Source organism: Papio anubis, chromosome 16, assembly GCF_008728515.1.
Source record: "Papio anubis isolate 15944 chromosome 16, Panubis1.0, whole genome shotgun sequence".
Lineage (NCBI taxonomy): Eukaryota > Metazoa > Chordata > Mammalia > Primates > Cercopithecidae > Papio > Papio anubis.
This window is the reverse complement of record NC_044991.1, coordinates 71,732,870-71,738,480: the sequence shown is the minus strand read 5'-3', so window position 1 is coordinate 71,738,480 and position 5,611 is coordinate 71,732,870.

Here is a 5,611-nt window from a genome sequence, read left to right as displayed (position 1 = left end):
TGAACAAAGAATTGGACACAACACACAAAGCAAGAAGAAATGAAAGGATTTATTGAAAATGAAAGTACAGGCTGGACACGGTGGCTCACGCCTATAATCCCAGCACTTTGGGAGGCCGAGGCACGCGGATCACGAGGTCGGGAGTTCGAGACCAGCCTGGCCAACGTGGTGAAAACCCCCCGTCTCCACTGAAAATACAAAAATTAGCTGGGCGTGGTGGCGCACACCTGTAATCCTAGCTACTCAGGAGGCTGAGGCAGGAGAATTGCTTGAACCTGGGAGGCAGAGGTTGCAGTGAGCCAAGTTCAAGCTACTGTACTCCAGCCTAGGCCACAGAGCAAGACTCCATCTCACCAATACACTCCACAGTGTGGGAGGGGGCCCAAGCATAGGGGCTCAAGGGCCCCTGTTACAGAATTTTTGGGAGTTTACCCTCTACTTGGGACACGCCTTATGTAAATGAAGAGGATGAAGTAGAGTTACAAAGTCATTTACTTGGCCTACACCCTATGGAGAGGATATTTCCTGTCATAGCTGAAGTGTGAATCGGCCTTTTGTTCCCTGCCTCCAGACCCTGTTTTCCTGCCTCAAAGCATGCTTTCATCTCAGGGCATTTTCTCCTGCTCTTCCTCCAGGTATCCTTATGGCTTGCTTCCTCACTTCACTCATGTCTGTGCCCCAGTGTCAAGCCCTCTAAAAGACCTGCCCAGACTACTCTTGAAAATAGTAGGGCCGGGCGCAGTGGCTCATTCCTGTAATCCCAGCACTTTGGAAAGCCTAGGTGCGCGAATCACTTGAGGTCACGTGTTCGAGACCAGCCTGGCTAACATGGCAAAACCCTGTCTCTACTAAAAATACAAAAATAAGCCAGGAGTGGTGATATGTGCCTGTAATTCCAGCTACTGGGGAGGCTGAGGCATGAGAATTGTGTGATACCTTACCTTGTTTTAATATGAATAGACTCTCCCTTAGCTGAGAAAGCCAGAGGGACTCCATTTGGCTCCTTCATTTGTAAGACATCTAGGGCTCCTTACCCACCCCCTTCCTCAAGGACTTAACTTGTGCAAGCTGACTCCCAGCACATCAAAGAGTGCAATTAACTGATAAGGTACTGCGGCAAGCTATGTCCACAGTTCTAGGAATTCGCCTGGGTGATAGTACTCTAAAGCCCCCGCATTTGTGTCCGGCAGATAGCACCTAGAGCCCCTGCACCTATCACCTTGTGATGAATTTAAAGCCCCTGCACCTGGAACTGTTTGTTTTCCTGTAACCATTTGTCTTTTTAACTTCTTTGCCTGTTTTTACTTCTGTGAGATTGCTTCAGCTCGATTCCCCCTCCCCTTTCCAAACCAGAGTATAAAAGAAAATCCAGCCCCTTCTTCGGGGCTGAGAGAATTTTGAGCGCTAGCCGTGTCTCGGTCGCCGGCTAATAAAGGACTCCTGAATTAGTCTCAGAGTGTGGCGTTTCCCTATAACTCCCTTGGTTACAACAATTGCTTCAACCCAGGAGGCTGAGGTTGCAGTGACGTGAGATCATGCTGCTGCACTCCAGCCTGGGTGACGGAGTGAGACCCTGTCTCAAAAAAATAATAATAATTAAAATTTAAAAAAGAAAAGAGAATAGACCTCCACCAACTCTGTGTTCTCCTTTCTTTTTTCACAGCTTTTTTCAGTGTCTGTTATATACGTGTGTGTTTGTTGCTTGATTTTTTCCCCGACAGCATAAGATCTTTTAAGGGTAGGCACTTTGTTTTGTTCTCTACTATTTTCTCATCACTGGCAACAGTGCCTGACACATAGTAATAGCTTGGTAAATATTTATTGAATGAATGAATAAGTTAAGTGAAAAAAAAAAGCGGCGAGTGGATTACCTGAGGTCAGGAACATGGCCAACGTGGTGAAACCCTGTCTCTACTATAAATACAAAAAAAATTTAGCCAGGCGTGGTGGTGGGCACCTGTAATCCTAGCTACTCTGGAGGCTGAGGCAGAACAATCACTTGAACTCAGTAGGCGGAGGTTGCAGTGAGCCTAGACTGTGCCACTGCACTCCAGCCTGGGCGACAGAGTAAGACTCCGTCTCAAAAAAAAAAAAAAGAATGCCATCACGTGTAAAAAGGAGTGATGGGTAATAGCTACAATGTTGGCATATGCATGCATATTCCAGTAGGAACTCCGGAAGGAGATCTGGGAGATGAGGGTGGGGAAAGGGTGGGAAGGACACTTCATTTTCACAGTGTGCTCCTTTATGCAGTATTTTATAACCAAGTACATGTGTTATCTTTTCAACAACATATGGGGGGAAAATAACCCAGGTTTTTTCACTCGCGTCCGTGTGAAGAGACCACCAAACAGGCTTTGTGTGAGCAACATGGCTGTTTATTTCACCTGGGTGCAGGCGGGCTGAGTCCGAAAAGAGAGTCAGCAAAGGGAGATAAGGGTGGGGCCGTTTTATAGGATTTGGGTAGGTAAAGGAAAATTACAGTGAAAGGGGGATTGTTCTCTGGCGGGCAGGAGTGGGGGTCACAAGGTGTTCAGTGGGGGAGCTTTTTGAGCCAGGATGAGCCAGGAAAAGGAATTTCACAAGATAATATCATCACTTAAGGCAAGGACCGGCCATTTTCACTTCTTTTGTGGTGGAATGTCATCGGTTAAGGCGAGGCAGGCCATTTGCACTTCTTTTGTGATTCTTCAGTTACTTCAGGCCATCTGGGCGTATACGTGCAAGTCACAGGGGATGCGATGGCTTGGCTTGGGCTCAGAGGCCTGACAGGCACCTGTAATCCTAGCTACTCTGGAGGCTGAGGCAGAACAATCACTTGAACTCAGTAGGCGGAGGTTGCAGTGAGCCGAGACTGTGCCACTGCACTCCAGCCTGGGCGACAGAGTAAGACTCCATCTCAAAAAAAAAAAAAAAAAGAATGCCATCACATGTAAAAAGAAGTGATGGGTAATAGCTACAATGTTGGCATATGCATATTCCAGTAGCAACTCCGGAAGCAGATCTGGGAGATGAGGGTGGGGAAAGGGTGGGAAGGACACTTCATTTTCACAGTGTGCTCCTTTACGCAGTATTTTATAACCAAGTACGTGTGTTATCTTTTCAACAACATAAAGGGGAAACCTAGGTTTTTTCACTCGCGTCGTGTGAAGAGACCACCAAACAGGCTTTGTGTGAGCAACAAGGCTGTTTATTTCACTTGGGTGCAGGCGGGCTGAGTCCGAAAAGAGTCAGCGAAGGGAGATAGGGGTGGGGCCGTTTTATAGGATTTGGGTAGGTAAAGGAAAATTACAAAGAGGGTTGTTCTCTGGCGGGCAGGGGCGGGGTCACAAGGTGCTCCGCGGGGGAGCTTTTGAGCCAGGATGAGCCAGGAGAAGGAATTTCACAAGGTAATGTCATCAGTTAAGGCAGGAACAGGCCATTTTCACTTCTTTTGTGGTAGAAGGTCATCAGTTAAGGCAGGAACCTGCCATCTGGATGTGTACGTGCAGGTCACAGGGGATATGATGGCTTAGCTTGGGCTCAGAGGCCTGACAGGTTTGACAACGGATATGTAAAGATGGGAGGAGCTGCCTTGGGTGGCAGTGAGTCTCCTACCCTAGAAGAGATGTTGCTGAGGGGTTCCTGCCTGAGGTGGGAGATTGGATTAGATGATCTCGAAGATCTGCTCTCCTCCCTTTGGCCAAGTAGAGGTGACACACTCAACTAGTTAGGGCCAGAAACACTAAGAGATGGGTGGGATCCTACATTTGGGAGGACAAATGTTTGCAGGTTAGAAAGTGAAAAACTGTTCAGCTGACAGCTAGACCTAATGTTTCTAATGGAACATAAACAATGATCACAGAATATGAACAAAGATCAGACAAGACCACCATGTAGTTGGAGCAAGATACAGACAAAGCCACTCTGGTACCACAAATAGGACTCAACATCTTCCAATTCTGACTAATATGAGTGGGTTTTGCTTCTTTTCCAAGAACAAATCTAGCCTTGTTTTAATCCTTCTACCTCCCGGATAAAAATATGTAAGATAACTGATCACTGAATTGCCTCTACTCCTTGACTGTGTCCAATCCAAAACTGTTCTCCACTTCCTTAAACTCTCCTTGGATTTAGTTACCCAGCATAAACCCAAATCCTAAAATAAGTTATCCGCAGTTACCTCTTACCAAGACACCCTATGTTTTCTTTGGTATGTGTTCTCCCTTTCTGAACAAGCTAAATAAACCTAATTCTTTTTGACTACAGGTATGTTTCTGGTAGAATTTGATCTATAAAATTTATCACAGTCTTAGCTCTCTTAAGTCCAGACCAACAATACTCAGACAGAAAGAAGCAAGAATGTTAAGGGCTCCCTGGAAAGTGCAGTGGTCCTGAAGCAACCTGACTTGAACTGGTATTTGTGTATGTGCGGTGAGGAGAGGGATCTGGGAAAAGAGAGGTAGGAATTATTAAATGTGAGTAGTTTTCTTTCTTCTTTCATCAACACTTTTCATGGCCTTGGGCACACTTTGAGCCTCATTCCATTTCTGTAAAAGATGAATTTGGAATACATTTTCAAGGAATCCAGGAAATAACATCCCCAAATATGCCACACTGGAATGATGATTGCTCTGTCCATGAGAACTGCTCATGGACAGAAGGGCTTTTCATGAATTTCCCTTATCAGATTAAAGGCTGATAATCCAGAAGGAATTCAATTACTAATCCCCTTCCAGTGAGTTTTATCAATCAGGGAAGGTTAACACACCACAGGAGAAGAGTGACACCTCATTGTCCAGACATCATCGTTTGCCACATTCCAACTAAACTATTATATATGTAAGTAAATAATGTTTTCATTTTCTTCTTTAAGTGAACTCTCAAATTTGACATGTGTTTTGAAAGGAATATTTACATCACTGGTTAAATGAGAAATCAGCATTGCTTGGTAGAAATGAAAAGGTTATTGCAAACACACACCTCAAAACAAAACAATATTTTTAAACTGCAGGCATGGTTGGCTGTTTGAGAGATTTGGAAAATGAAGCCCTTACTGTGTTAAAAAGGGAGATAAACATTAGAAAAATGTTAAATACCATACTGGCCTCAAACAACTAGCCTATTGGTTTGAAATGGGACGTTCTCATTCTGCTGTTTAATATCGCTTAATGTTCTGTTCATGCACCCTTAGAGCCTTTCATTTTTCTCAAATGGGGTGCATCCCACATTTTAGGAAACGATTCCCATCGTTTCTTGGTTAATTTGGACTCATCCTTTGGTTCGCAGATTAAAAAATAAATCTTTCAGAGAAGTCTTCCAAGACTACTGCCCAACTAAATTACTTTCCCCTTACAATAGTAGGCACTAAATACACCTTTATTGAAAGCCTATTCCCCCATACTGCTTCATCGTATTCATTACATTGGGGCATGGTGTCAGATCTCTTAACTAGAGAATAAATTCTGAGCGTAGATACCGTGCCTCTCTGTACACTTCTGTAACCTCCAGATCTTTGCACAATGAATACAAATGATATAAGGAATGACACCTTCCCAGTTCCTGCAATCCCAGGATGGTTTAGCCCCGCCTTCCCCCTCAGCCAATGACAGGCCCCCCACCCCCTCCCGGC